This window comes from Pinus tabuliformis, chromosome 6 (genome assembly GCF_031772625.1).
Source record: "Pinus tabuliformis cultivar Carrire ecotype Pingquan chromosome 6, CPIR1, whole genome shotgun sequence".
Lineage (NCBI taxonomy): Eukaryota > Viridiplantae > Streptophyta > Pinopsida > Pinales > Pinaceae > Pinus > Pinus tabuliformis.
In genome coordinates this window covers 1,344,277,363-1,344,294,197 of record NC_142292.1, presented here as the reverse complement: position 1 = coordinate 1,344,294,197, position 16,835 = coordinate 1,344,277,363, and the positions used below count along the sequence as shown (strand labels likewise).

The window sequence follows — 16,835 nt, the reverse complement described above, 5'->3', positions numbered from 1 at the left end:
CAAGACACAACAGGTCATATATATACTCAATGAGATTTGAACCCTCATCTTGTGGGTCTCACCCAGCCAAACTTACTGTTAAATCCCACCAATTTCTTTCAACAACCATATCATTACATTAGTGATACAAATTCTACTTTAGTCGTCAATCCTCCCATCACAAAGTGAGAACTGAACTTCGATTCCGTCAATGTGCATGGGTTTCCTCGTATATTTCTCATGCAGCTTAACTAAATGATATTCTGTTTCTGATTGGCAATTCGATGCGACTTTGGCCAAAAATCAAACTTTTCAATAAATACAATAATCAATATTGAAAACGATTATCCTCCAATTTATCTAGAGTTATAAATTTTGAGAAATTCATGCTAATAGCTTATCTGATCCACCGACTCTTTCAAGGGCTTTCCGTAACAAACTACATCCTTTCATGAGACTACCGATATTCACAAGAAGGAAACCATGGTTTAATGAATTTGAAACAGAGAAACAAGCTTGTTTATACACATATTGTCTTAAAAAAACTGTTTATATGGGCTTATAATTTAGCAAAATCAAACACCAGCAACAAACTCAAACTTGTATGATAATATTTTTTTTTTTATCAAACAAGAGCAGGAACAGACTTTAATCATCTAATTTAATATAGAATCTATAGGAAAAAAACAGCTATCCATGTGCTTGATTACAACGAATCACAGTCTGCGGGTGCAAAAGAGAGCACGTTCTTGTCGTTGTCATAGAGTATTTGGTAATTTTGCTGTTGAAAATTGCCTAATGCGGATATCGAGGTCTGCGAATTCGGCAGCATTGCTAGGCAGAAAATGGTGTCATCAACGTAGAAATAGTGTTCTGGCTGCAAAACATAATCTGCTCCCTTAAAGTGGAAAGTCATAGTCGGAAACTGATCAGAGGAAAGTCGAAATTTATAGTCGGGAAGTAAGTTAAAACAGAGGTCTAGTCCGAGTCCAGACCCATCGGTTTGCGGAAAGTGAATGGAAGAAATCAAGGCCTTCTTCAAAACTTGATATGCATCGTCATACAGAAATGTGAATGCGACTCCAGAGTCTATCATAAATCCACCGCTACCATCGTCTTGAATATCAAAAGTAGCAGCAGGGATATCCAATAATTCACCTCCAAGGCTAATTCCTTCCAACGAAACATAATAGAAACTTGATGTCACGTATTCGTTTTGAATAAAAGGAGTTGAACTGACATCCTCGGCATTCAAGGTAGCACTGTGACCTATAAACAAAGGGCTGACCATGTAAGAAGGTTCGTCAAAACCTTGGAGACAGTAAGAAAACTTATTGCCTAGTCCTAATGAAGCAAGCTGTGAAATTAGGGATAAGGAACCTCGTCCGAAGCCTACACCTCCGTGTCCATCGAAGTGGCCTTCATTGTATTGGCCACAACCAAACACAATTTGATTGATCGACTGTGTTGAAAAGGTAAACGTCTCGTATGAAAGTATCCCTGAGCTGGAGTAATCAGCATACTGATACAAGTAATTGCACACATCAGCAGAGCAATAAGAGAAAAGGGTTGGCTGGCACTGAGGGCTTTCGCATGTGACCGTCATGTAAGTGGAGGACTGGGAAGGATCATAGATTGCATAGGATTGATTAGAGCAATCATCACAGGGCAAGCACTGTGTCCATATCAAGTCACTACTTGTATCTAGAATTGCAGAATATGATAATGACGGCTCACCTATTTCTAACTTCATCGTATATTCTCCACTTCCTGCACTTACTTGACCTTGGATTCCTGCGTGAGCCAATTGACCAGACCCATAGAGTGCTTCTAGCCTCTCTTGACTACGTTGCACTGCCTGCTTCACCCGTTCCGTGGATGTAATGTTCCCTGGAAAGAATGGAGAAAGCGGTGAATCTCTATGCACAAGATCTATTCTCAACCCAACAACGGGTTTCTGCTCAGGCCTTGAAATCGCGGATTTATGCTCAGGCTTTGAAATCTTGGGCACAAGCTGTCTGCAATGCATCAAAGGTAATATCATATAAATCAATAACAAATAAGTAAGGAGTTTGCAGAGGGCACGAAGAAATGTGGCAGATTGTCGAGCCATATTTCGTAAACTTGAGAAGGAAATGGTTTACTCTACGAGGAGGGATGCTCTCTATTTATTGGAGATAGAAAAGCATCGCTGATTTGATTTGAAGTTACAAGTCCTCGTTAACTTTAATTTCCATTGCAATTTATTTATTACTATATAAAAATTAAATCTTCATATTCATGCACAAGGAGCTGTACTCGACTTAAAAGTGAATGTTCCTTAACCAACTATGGTTGGGCATCTTTATACTTGACTTAAAAGTGAATGTCCTCAACAAACTATGGTGAGGCATCTTTGCATGGAAACTCATATAAATTTTTACTACTGTATAAAAACATTAAAATTCGATTATAGCCTCCAAAACGAGATGCTGCTGCATACAATCATATTCATATATATATATATTCATTCGTTTTTATATATATATATATATATATATATTTCGTTTTTCATGACATTTTGAGAGATTTCATAAAATAAAAATAATAAAAAGACCTATCCTATTTATAGTTTAGTAAGATAAATGTGTTCGATAAAGTTTAGGTTAAAAAACTATGTTTTGTGCGGTTTGCATGTTATAATGATATAAAAAATCAAGTTTTATTTAAGAAAACAAATTGAATAATTCAATATTTTGTTTCTGATTTAGTTTTTTTTTTTCATAAAAAGTATAACTTATATAAAATATTTAAGTAAATAAATACATATGATATCTCTAGTTTGAATGTTTATAAAATTTATGTTTTAATTAGAAACCTATTGAATATATATAATGTTTTGCTAGAAGATATTTATTAATTTTTTTTTTCTATTTTTATAATAAATTATTGTTTTGAAATTTAATTTTTATTTTATGAGTTTGATAATTTTCTCAATGTTATTATATATGTGAAGTTATAGAATTTTTTAATATTATTTTAAATTTAATATAAATTTAAATGAAATTATAAAATTTATGAATAATTTTTTAAGGAAATGAGTTGTTAGTAATGGTTCACATTATTATTTAAATTTATTATGCATTTTACAACACAGCGTTAGTCTCTATGAAGTTTTTTTAATTGTAACTTGATAAGGATTAAACTCGAGGGAAGTCAACTCATCTGCACTTCATGTCTTTCTCTCACTCTCTCTCTAATATCATTCATAATAAAATATTTCAATGTTTAGGAAAAAAATAATCTCATCTACACTTCATGTCTTTCTCTCACTCTCTCTCTAATATCATTCATAATAAAATATTTGAATGCTTAGGAAAAAAGTAATTGAAAGTATAATTCAAGCACTTCTTAATATAAAGTTAACATGCACCTAAAAAATATTGGTAATCATAAAAAGAATCTTATTTAAAATATTTCAATATCAACTATATCTATGGTTAAAGAAGTGTGTATGTGTCTCTATATATAATAAAATAATTGAAAAGTATAAAATCTTATGTTTAAAACATTTCAAGTAGTATAACTAGTCTACATCTTGGTCCCTTCTTTTATATATATATATATATATATATATATATTTTTTTATTTTTTTCTTTCAATTTTGTATGAAATTCAAACAAATATTTGTTGGAATTGAAGTTTATGTTGAGTGGACTAAACAATCCAAGTGGTCAAGGGGATTCTTAAGGCATTGAATCCCTATGAGGCATGGGATCACAATCTCTTGAGTTTCAAGCCCTTTTTTCCCCTGATGCTTGCTAAATTCACCATAATCCAGTATTATTACATATTCATCCATAGCACAAAGATATGTAGATTATATAAAGTTAAATACATATTAGTATAACATGGTCATATATGTATATACATAGCACACAATGTTTTTGAATTCATGAGTGAGATAAGTTCAAGAAAATTTCCCTTTCTATTCTCATGCATATCATAAAATTCAATCATCATATTTATCCTACGCAATGGTTTTCTTCATTATTCAAATTCTTTTACCAACCACATGTACCTTATATGACTACTACCATCATACCTATATCTGTATCCATTGTGATGGCATCATGGTTGTCATTTTGTAAATGTAATATGAAAATAGAAACCTATATCAAGGTGTGACAATATATATCTTGTCATCGTTTATATAACCACTTGGTAGATTGTTATAATCTTAAATCAATGCCCTTTTTAGGGCACCCTATATTAGTCACTATCTATTATGGGTTTTATTCATTGTACTCAACTCAAAACCCCTACTTTAGTGATCATAGTCTTAATGATCATAATCTTGTAAAAACTCCTTATGTTTCTTTGGTAATCACATAGGTTTATGGAAATATTCTCTTCAAAATTTCGACCCATATTTAAATTCTTGATTGTCAATATTTTTCTATTGAATTCTTATTTATCGAATTATGCTATCGCGGCTTGATTGTCAATATTTTTCTATTGAATTCTTATTTATCAAATTATGTTATCGCGGCTAAAAATTGTTCCCTTGGCAAGCTCAACTTATTAAATATCCATTTTATCATTTTCCTATCTATAATTTCTAGTAATATTTTTGTCACCAATTCTCACCTAATTCAAAAAATTGGGTTAGGCAATGCTTTCTTCGAGTAAACAATTTTCTATTGACTATTTACTTGCCAAATTTTGATGACCATACTAAAAATCATGTTTTTTAGAATCCTACTACTTGTTAGGTTGTTTCTACCTCTTAAAAATCTATATAATTTCTTTTACAATTTCTATAAAATTTGCACACCATTCCAAATTTATAAATTTACTGCACTTTACTCAGAATTATAAGTCAAATTCCAAATTCTAAACTCTAAAATATACCCCTCCAAAACTTCTCTTATTTTTCTTATAATCTTTTTCTTATAACCTTGAGTTGAATTCCAAACCTCCATCACTATAGATTTTGGCACTCTATGCCCTAAAATTGAGTATTAGAGTTGCATAACATGGCCTTCCATGTCGTAACCTCTTTTGCACTTGCCTTCTTCACCTAACACTCTCGTTGGTTGGCCACTTTGGACAGTACATGGTATGCCTAATTTCTACGAGGGGGTTTAGTTTAAAAAATATTTAATTGTTTTATTTATTTATATAACTTTATTTTAATAAAACTAATTAATTTGAAATTATAAAATATTATTTTAGTATTTACTTTAATTATAATAAATACAAATTTTCATGTTTAAAATAAAAGGTTTATAGTTATTTATTTTTAATTATCTTTGTTCATTATTTTTAGTGTAATTAAAGGAAAAATGAAATTATTTTTTAGAAGGTTTGATAGGTTAGTTTATGATATTTGATTTTAGGTGGGGGATAATAAATTTTTTACATAATCATTCAAGTTAAATTCAAATGATTTATTATTGTGTTTTTGTTTGTAAGTTATGTGAGTTTTAAAGTGACTTTCACACCTAACTTATGGTTTGAGTCGTCACAACTTAGGGGCATTTAAGCCATCAAAATCACCTAGGGATCACACCTAGCATGTGCCAAACCAATCCTTTTCATAACTAGATTTTTGCCAACAAAGTTTCAAACCAGTGACCTTTACACCACATAGTGTCTTAATAGAATAGATGACCCTGTCACCATCTATTCTATGCTCTGTGGGAAAATTGACTTATTTTTGTAAAAAAAAATTGGTAAAATTGACATCACCATATATTATTATAAGTGCTTGCACAATAATCATGGCCCCAAAAGAGGAAATGGGACCATCAAGAATGTGTTCTCGCATTAATTTGTGCACATTCCTAGGTGTATAGGCTTGGGCAAGCCCTGAATCATCAATTAGGATGCTAGTTAGGATACCATGTCGACATGGCTTAGAAGTATGTGAATTTTTTGGAAATTTGCATGTTCCTAGGCTTAGAAGTATGTGCATTTTTTAGAAATTTGCATGTTCTTAGGAACATTCATGCACTTTTAGGAATGTGGATGCACTCCTAGGAATGTGAATGCATTCCTAGTGTGACATGTTTTTACATTTCCACAACCTCATTTTTTTACTATTTTGGTACCACATGATATGTTTTTAGGTGATATTGAGAAAAAATGTTCATCCTTAGTATACATTGAGGGTCAAGCCAATGAACTAAATCTTTTTCGGATTCTAGGTAAGCATTCCAATATGTGTGTGTGTGTGTGTGTGTGTGTGTGTGTTTAAATTGAGGGAAAACCATAATGATGCATGTGAGGATGGAATTGCTCAATGAATGACCAATGAGACCCATTTTTTATGTATTGCATCATATGCTACACTTACATGTTTGGGCATATGCCATTTGTATATTAGAGCCATTTTCAATACAGGTCACCATATTCCATACATTCATGTTTAGACATGAGGTGTCATTTTGTATATTGGGAGCACACTGTTGTTTTTTTTAAATGATATATCGCTAGGTTGAGTATGCATGTATGTGGTGATGATGTAATACCACCTATGTTGAAGTGAAAATTTTTACACGTTGCATTGTTAAAGGTGCTAGACATGGGGTTTTGAAGACATGTCAGTTAGGTGTATTCCAAGTGATATAAGTAGTTGATGATCATGCAAAACTAGCAAGGTCACAATATTAAATTTAAAAAAATATATTAACACAACTCTTTATTTATAAGGTAATATTATCTTTGTTACTCCACAAAAAAACTAAGATTTGATCCCTTATTTTGGTTCATATAAATTTTCATTTCTTTTAATGTATTCCTTTCTCTTAGAGATATCAATTTATTGTGGTGTGTATGAAACAACATGCTTAAATTTAAAAATGAAGGAACACCTCCCAAGAAGGATGCCTCATTATTGGTGACTCTCATTAAGGATGTTATTCCACCAAAACATCACTCTTAAGATTGCATTTTCATATACCTACCATAATTCATGTATAATTAGTTATATATTTCAATCTTCGAGTTGCATGCATATGCAAGTGAAAGGAACTTAGTTTATTATTTATTTTATCCTTTGAAAAACATGCAAGTGGTTAAATAGTTAATTTATGGAAAATATGTGAAACAAAAAAGACACCTTTCATGAGATACTAAATTTTGGCAATTACTTCTTATATCATATTAATTTCTTAGTGTTTCTATCTTTAATTGTAAACTACATATATTTCTCCTCATCATTCCATACTATAATGTTTTATTAGGTCTTCTTTCCGCTTGAATTTGGCTCTTTGCATAGATCCTTCCCAACATTCATGAGCATTGTGTTTCTTGTATGCCACTCTCCCACCCAACACATCATCTAACTTAGATTTGCTTCCATTTAGGTACACCCCAAACTAAACATTTCATAGTTTGAAATCCAAAAAAATATTCATGTAGCGCTTTTTCTATAAAATTTTGGTTCTATTAGTTGAATTCCCACCAAATGTACCATATTTTAGCAATGTTCTATGGATTTTCTAAGGTTTCCCTCGCACACTACATGATTTGTATTGTAGTTATGGTTCTACATATCCATCAAATACCTTCTAACAATAAAATTCTACTTCTTTGAGACTACCCTCTCACTTTAAAACTTCCTCATCTTACATCTATTTCTTTGGATCTTACCTTCACCAACACTTTAGCCTAGTGATTATTTAATTTAGTCTTTAAATATGTTGAGTATAATATTGCATGTTCCATACCTCTTTCACATGATGTATCCCTATAAAAGATTTAATTAGTTGGAGATAAATTCCCTCTCCATTACATTTTTTAGGATATTGACAATGATCTTATATATGTGCTATGGCATTAGTTTAGATTTACCATAGTTAACTTACATTTCTATACCAACATTTCATTACCAAAATATGTTGGGAAAGGATAAATTACTAAAATCATGGATCCACATCTTGACTAAATGTACTTCCAAGCTTTCTTGGAGACTGATGGTGTTAACAGTTTTCTTCTTACAGAAAACTAGTTAGAAGGTGTGGCCCCAACTTAATGTTTCTCACAATATACTTCTTCAAACATTTACATTCAACTAAATAAATATACAAATACCGACTATTGAATTAGGTGTGTAACCACCTAGGATGAATTCTGCGGAAAAATTTTTCTAATGCTTTTACCATCATTGATACCTCCATGACTTGATCTAGAGATGGTTTTGATTTTGACTCATGATTTTTTTTTTTTTTTTTTCACTTTCGATATCTTATTTTTACTCATGAAAAGTGAAAAACCAATTGGCTATGACTATCCTAAAAAATTTTAGCCAAAAAGATCTCATATTTCAAGAATTTTGATCCTTTCTTCAACTTTCCACTAAAATGCACCCCTCTCCTCATTACCTTGTTTAGGAAAAACAACACCACCCTCAATTTCTAGTTAAAATAGTGATGTATAACCCTAAATTATTTTTACGTAGTCTTGGGAAACCAATTTAAACATCACCTCAATTCATCAATATGATTATTTCCTAATCAGTTATAAACTCTTTTAAAATGACAAAATGTATGATGTCACCCCCACTAGAAAAATCCTATCTCATAATGCTGTATTCCAACAAATCAACTTGTATATATGCTTTTCCCTTTTTGTTGTACCTTTCAAAAATTATTCCTATGGATTTACACCATCCTCCTTCTCGAACCTAAAGAATGTTATCCATCATCATTTCTTCAACTGTCCACTACAATGCACCCCTCTCCTCATTACCTTGTTTGGGCAAAACAACACCACCCTCAATTTCTAGTTAAAAATAGTGATGTATAACCCTAAATTTTTACGTACGCTTGGGAAACCACTTTAAATGTCACCTCAATTCATCAATATGATTATTTCATAATCACTTATAAACTCTTTTAAAATAAAAAATGTATGATATCACCCCACTAGAATAAATCTCTCATAATGCTATATTCCAACAAATCAAGTTGTATATATGATTTTTCCTTTTTGTTGTACCTTTCAATAATTATGCCTATGTATTTACACCATCCTCCTTCTTGAACCTTATGAATGTTATCAATCATCCTCCTACATCCCAACCTTACCTCATTATCTTATTTCCATTCCAACATCCTCCCACCCTCAACTCACCATACTCCATATTTTCCTTCATATCTCAAAACCCTAAATAATAATGTTATATAATCCATTACTATCTGAACAACAAATTTTCTTGGTTTTCCACTCTCCCTTCATAAATCTCATGCCCTAATTACAATTGTGCCCTCCATTTTTATAGAACAAAGTTAGCCATTGTTTCCACCAAATTGAGGAAACACATGATTAGCATCTCGCTGCAACATAAAAATGCTTTGAAATTGTTGATTATGAATAAGACTCTTTTTCTAGAAAGGGATATAGTTCATAGTGTCTTATAGAGAACTAATACAATTTTACATATAGAGGGTTGTTCTAAAACTGCTCCTTTATGAAAATGCAAAATTGGGAAACACTTTTAACTTATTTTCAACGTACAAAATTGTGAATATTTATGGTTTTTCAACTTCAACCACTAGAAGCTCATATTTTCTTTGAGATTTTTTCTTTCTTCTAAAAACAGGATTTATAAAGAATTGTATTTCCTTCATACTCATATTTTTATTTTTAATTTTTGTGCACACATATATGGATAAATTTGGTGTTTACTAATTGCATATACTTGGAAATTTCAGGAAAGTATAACGAGTGACTTAATCAACCAATGAGGGTTTTAGAGATATTGATTCATTTTGGGAAAAAAATATATCATCACAGTCTACATATATTGCACTAGGATATGGAATATTTTTGGGGAATTTTTAGATTCAATCATTATCTTTTATCATATAATGAAAAAGGGTAAGAAAAAAATGGTGATTTTTCAACACATTTGGTGATCCATCAATTTTACTTTTAATGTGATCAGTAATAAGTCATCTGAAAATATTTTTGAGCAGGACAGAGAGAGGAATACCTGTGTGATTATTCAAATGATTTGGTGGTTCAATTTTGAAGTTACGAAATTTTCATTTTAGGTAATTTTTTAGAATTCTAAAAATCTGCGGTGACACAACTTAGTATACAATTAATAATCAATATGAATTCTTCATGAAAATGAATATTTCTTATATCATTAGAAACTATATTTAAAACTAAATCTAGTTGTACAAAAACATCATCTAACTCTTAAATTTTGCATGGATTAGGAATTGGAAAATTGCAATTTTTTTCCAATTTTGATTGACCAAAAACCCTTGACTTAGAAAAAATCTCGAATAAGAGCATAAAAATTCTCAATCAAGATATTTATAATTCTCATGCAAGATTTTTTCATAAATATGGTTTATGTTAACCGCTAAAACTTTTCTCCGAAAGAAGTGTCGACTGAGAGAATTTAAACTCTTAGCTAAGAGTGTACAAAACATCTAGATAAAATCTATGGAGGCATAAAAAATGTAGGATTCAATTATATGATAATGATGAATATATGTTATGATAATATAGCTAGACAATCCTATCCAAATAGACTTGTAGATAATGTGAGACATAGGGTGAAAGAGTTTTGGCATTTGAATTCCTGCATGTCATCAAATGAAGAGACATTGTGTGACATCATATATCTAGAGGGGTTTATGAAACTCATAACACAAGTTAGTGAAGTGGAGTTATTCCATAATTTTATGGAGAGTGACACTGATGTGAAGATTTCTCTTAACAATTTTTTTAAGCTTAAGCTAACGTATGTGAGGCCTATCATTGTTCGTGACAAATGTTTTTGTCAATACCATTTATAATTGCAATTATATTATGAGACATTTCTAAAATTTGGCATAGAATATTGGTCCAATGATCCCCCCATTTAAGTGTTCGTGAATTTTTATCTAATATATTATGTGCATGAGAGAATAACCAATTATTCTATAAGAAAGAATGTGATGGTGGAAGAGAATTTATAAAATGTTCTCATTTGGCACTCTTTGATCCCAAGTATCACATTTATCTAAATGATTCATGATTATTAAATCTCATTGTTAAGTGGAAAAGATTTCAATATGCTACATATAGTATTGTTATAGATTCAATGAAAAAATAAAAAAAGATTGATTTATTTGAATATGACATTTATGTGACATATTTTATGGAGAAGTTCAGTTAGCAAATATATAAATATATTAAGCACTCTCATATAACATGATCACAGGAACTACATTTTAAAAATCATGTGATGCATTCCCAAAGGGAACAATATTATCGGTGGTTGATTTTGCTTAGAATTACACATTCACTCCATAAAAGTGAATATTATCATTCAAACCATGTCTCTATACTTGTGCATATTTTGTATAGGCATGTAGAGCTTGGTATCGATGGTTTTGATAGTAATGAAAATAATTGTGATGTGCTGGTCAATTTAAATCAACATTATCATTCTTATCGTTGTATCACCTTCATAAGATAACTAACATTCAACACACATGGAATTTCTTTGAGACGAGGCATGGAAAAGGATAACACAATGTTGTTGGGGCATTCATAAAACATGCAATTATGAGGCATCAATTGAATCAAGAGGCTACCCAACATGTAGATTCATTTGATGTTTTTAACTAGTGTAGAAAAATTTAAAGCTATATTTTGAACCCAAAGATGGCTCATGTGCATAGGTAAGTGTATAGATCTATGTATATATTAATGTAATGTTGCATGTGCATGTGTGCAAGTGTGTGTGTAAACACCACCCACCTTAACCTTGGTAGAAAGCATTTAATTTCTAATCCAATCTCCCTGGTAACTAGTTAGAGAGAGGGGATAATAAAAAATTTATCTTCAGAATTGGAAATAAGCATCACCATTATTTTCATCTCACTAAGATGAATCAAGCAATATGATATTTCACCTCAATCTGACCTCTGGATCATAAGTTATGATCCTTTAATTTTTCGACAAGTCAGAGGGTGACACATCATTAACCTTTCCACATGGACTCACGTGGTCATGCCAAGTGGCTAACCTCCAAGTGCCACAGGGTAGCTTCGTAAAGGTTGTTGACATGTTCAATATGTGCCAAATCCCGACTTCGTTCCCTAGTTGTAACCCACGGTACTACCCTGACTATAAACTTTGTGAATGCCTTTAGTTTTCATGTGGGATTTTATTTTCGCTTCCTCGATAATAAGCCCCAAGTATTCCCCAACCGTTTCTCTTAGTACTAAACCCCCTTTCAATATTTATAGAACACTTAAGGGAAATCAATCGTGGGTTAGCTGCAATGGTTCCAAAATTGTTTGGAATTACACCAAAGTTTAGCCATGATCCTTGAAGTCTATTAAAGCACTCATCGGTGCTATCCCTCCTAAGCTTACCATAGGTTTCCTCTCCCCGAATTTGGAGGTTTCACGAGATACCCAAAATGGCACATGGAGACCAGTTCTTGTCAATGAGACATATAATCCTTATTTTATGACCAAATACAGGCATGAGCCTTATAGACACGCACGTAATGGGTAAGTTTCTGGGCCTACAAACATGCCCACTTTTGGGACAGGGAATTCCAGGCATGATTGCTCAAATATGTGTTGGATTCCCTTTGCTAAAGGCTTAGTGACTCATAAAGAACCACCAATGTTTGATCTGCATAGAAAAGTGTACCCTAGTGATGATAGTGATCTAACCAGCAACATTGTGGAAGTTATTGAGGATTCCTAGAACATTGAGCTATTGGTAGGGATTAGAAGCTCGTCCCTCCCAAACGAGAGTTCTTCACTTTGGACACCATGAATATCACCAATTATTCAAGCATGAAGCTGCCATACCACCTTATTACCAAGATATTACATAGAATATGGTTTCCAGTCTAAGAAGGTTAAACATCAATGCGAATAGAATGAGAATGCATTTTTCTAAAAGTGAAAGGCTAGAAAGTTAAGTCTACCCATCCTCAAAGGTCTTTCCCTACTCATGAGAGATCGTAGGTCCTTTGAACCAAGCCATGGTTCCTGCAAATGTGTATACCCATCACTAGGCACACATCACAATAGGCTAGAAGGTTCCCTTTAAGTGAAATAATAGGTTATGATAATAAGGGAGGAGGAAAAGTCCTTAGCATTATCACATTTTGAAATCATCCTTCTCAATGCAAGCTATCAAAAATGTAACCATCATGTTGTAACAAGAATAAGTCCTCTTCTAAACATTATTGTAATCAAATCAAGCCTCTTATGGATTATTCCAATACCTTTTATATTTTTCACAGTAAGTCAGCTAATTAAGTATCAGTAATAATACAATCATGTATTTTTGTGCATAGCAACACCATTTCAAACTAGAAATGCAACATACATTCATTGTCATGTAAAAGTACATAAAAGTACTTATCTTGTAAGCTTTCATGGAATCTGTGTTAGGGACTATGACTCTCTTGCCAACCATATATAATTACAACTAATCCTCTCTTGTAGTTATCACCCTTAAGCTGGATTCTAGAGACTGAGATGGATTTCTCTAGGGATCGTATACCAACTGCTGGATGAAATAGGGACTCCAGAGGCTATCCCACCTCTACCCACCAACCAAATGGTATTCAACCAATCTTCAGGGACTTTATAGGTCTACCACCTCCCCCATTCAATTGTTCAACAACCATTAAGCTTCAAGGAATCGAGAGGTTGCACCTATACCATGAACTTATCACACAATGATTCCACCTTCAAGGGGACTTGAAAATCCATTGCCAAACCAAAATGAAATAAGTAATGGAGACTCTATAACTTCCTTCCAATACTCCAAGGGATAAACATCTACTCGGGCTATTAAGGGACTCCAGAGAAAACCCATCTCCACCCTCCATTCCCTTGGGTGACTTGAGGTTTACCCTCACCTAGAGAATCTTATCCTATTCTCCTAATGTTACTAGAAAGATAACAACTCCTCTGAGAGCCACAAGATAGAACATAAGTGCCTCGTTGTGTGTTATTCTCCACAATGGTCTTCTTTACAAGTTCTCATCCACAATGGTTCTTCTCTTACTCCTATTCTTCCCCAATCAATTTTTTCCTAACTTCTATGCCTTCTTCTTGTCCACTCCACGACTACCTAACCCTTGTTTCCACATCCCATTCTCCATTAGGGGAATCTTGAGGCCTAAAATGGGCGTCTTAAGGAAATTATAAAATAATAGTGGAAATAATAAAATAAGATTAGATTACATCATCAAATTTTAGAGGGAAAAAAGAAAATACTGTTTTTAAACTCGTATTTTCAACTTATCTCCCTATGGGTTTACTCAAATTTCAAGTGAAAACACTCATTGGATGAAAAATATGATTCCCCATGTTGCATACTTTCGATGGACCCTACTACACGAAAAATGAGATATACATGAAAAACGTGATTGCAATAAAGTTTTTCATGCATTTCTCATTTTTCGTGTAGCAAGGTCCATCAAAAGTATGCAACATGGGTACTCCTTGGATGAGGAATTAATTTTTTCATCCAACGAGTACTTCCACTCGAAATTTGAGTAAAACCTTAGGGAGATAAGTTGAAAATACGAGTTGAAAAAATAGTTTTTTTTTTTTTTTTTTTTTTTTTTATCTTTTTACTTTTTTACTCCAAAAATGGTGAATCATCCCCCATGGTTGACATCATCATCTTGAATCCTATTGGTTCTTATAAAGTTTATTTTGGCTGTAAATTTTTCTTAGGAGGCCCATTTTAGACCTCAAAATTCTCCTAATGCTATTGTTTAAGGCATTAGTTCCATACATTTCTCAACCATCTAGACACATAACCCCCTTTTGTCCTTGATCTTCTCCACGATATCATGATCTTTTCCATGAGGCTTATCTTATCAAATTCGAATTTGATCCTTCAAGGCCACATAAACATGTCTTGGAAGCTTCCTTGGAACCTACACATGTCACAAAAACAACCCACTTTCCATATATAAAGTAAAATATATTATTTTCTAATATTTAATCAAGAATTTCTCTCAAAAATGCTTAAAAATAAACAATATTTGGAAAATATAAATGAGACCCATTAATGGTGAATAGTAGGGAAAATGGAGTGACAAGGTGGTGAATAGTGAGTGATATAATGGAAGCATAGGTGAAAAATGTATGGTAATGAGTGATATTTGTATGACATTTTTGGAGCCCAACAACCAGCTCTCAAATTCACCTTGTAAAAATCTTCAGTGTATTCTCTCATTGTCATTATCTTTTGTTTAATATTTTGCATTTGTTTGTAAAGATTTAGCTGGTAATCCTTTGGCAAGAACTTACTCTTCATCTTTACCACCATTCTATCCTAGTTCTTGATCAATGATTTGTCCTTCTTCCTTTTTCAGCCTGTACAATGTTCCACTATAGTGTAGCATGGCCTTTCAGCCTTGTCATAGAAAAATTTACTCTCTTATCCTCGTACTCAAAAATACTTTTTCATCTCACTGATATAATCTAGTAGATTCTCATATTTCAAACTGCCATCGTAAATAGAGATTTCAAGCTCTGGCCTTGAACTTGAGCCCAATACTACTCTCAACAACTTAATCTCAGCAACTTCTTTAACATGTGCTACTCCTTCTTCTTCAAGTTCCTCTTCAGCCTCACTAACATCTCCACCTTTAGGATCCCGTTGTCTCCCTACTTCCATGGCTTCTAACTAAACTTGCAGCCTCCTTATCTCTTCCCGGAGGTTTGCATTACCCGCAGGTCTGCCTCCACGACCTCATACCCTTCCTGCTCCCTTATTCATCTCTATATACTATAGATACCAACAACGTTAAGGCTTTGATACCACAAATTGATGGTTTCTATCTCAGTAGCTTACAATGTTGTTACATGAGGAACAACAATCATTGATTTCTCAGCAAACTACAGTGTTGGTATAGGAGGAACAAGAAATCATTGCTCTCACAACCAACTACAGTGTTGTTAAAGGAGGAACAACAAATCATTGCTCTCACAAAAATCTACAGTGTTGTTACAGGAGGAACAACAAATCATTACTCTTATAGAAAACTATAGTGTTGTTATAGGAGGAATAACATATCATTGCTCTCATAGCAAACTACAGTGCTATTACAGGTGTAACAACTAATCAATTTTTTATGGCCACAGAATATGTAAAAACACATTTTAAATATCCCTTCGTAACTCCCCAACCAAGGATATTTTTGGAAAATCACTCACCAGTTACCAAATAGACCCTGCATTGCACAAAACCCAAATGCCAGAATTTTCAATTTCGTCTTCCTTTTACCAGAAATTGACCCGCAACTTTGATGACGGTTTTCCTTTACAAATTTTCTTTCTTCTATTGGCTTGATATAGAGTGTTATATATTCTTGAATATGTACTGTAATATGACTCTTTCCAATAAACAATCTTGGATGCAAAAGTACTGGATTAGAATTTTAACTAACATATGATTCACTGGGCTCTCATTTAAATGTAATTAACATAGAAAATACAGTGCAGGAGTTCCTCATTCAACAAAAAAATTTAAAGGCCAAATAAATTTCAATCTTCAGATATTAATATTATGGTTCACAAACCTCACAAACACATGCAAATCATTGTCTCACACAAACTTACGAATTTGATTTGCTGATACAAAAAACCACTGGTCTAAGAAATATTGTTCAATTAATTTCAATCTCACACCAAAACTTCCAACACCCAAAAATGTTCCTCCTCTCTCCCCAAAAACTAAAAACAATTGCCCAAGAAATGAGTTCATGGATGTGAACCAATTTCCCTTATCCCTAACTACCTACTAGCTATAAAGTCATTTATTTTAACTAGATGTTCCTAACTAACCATAACTAAATATGAACAACTTTT

At 32.6% G+C, this 16,835-nt stretch overlaps 1 pseudogene; it reads right to left on the bottom strand.

Annotated features, from left to right (window-relative positions):
* Positions 1-685: 685 nt before the first annotated feature.
* On the bottom strand, positions 686-15,642 carry LOC149263585 (aspartic proteinase nepenthesin-2 pseudogene; annotated as a pseudogene).
* Positions 15,643-16,835: the final 1,193 nt, after the last annotated feature.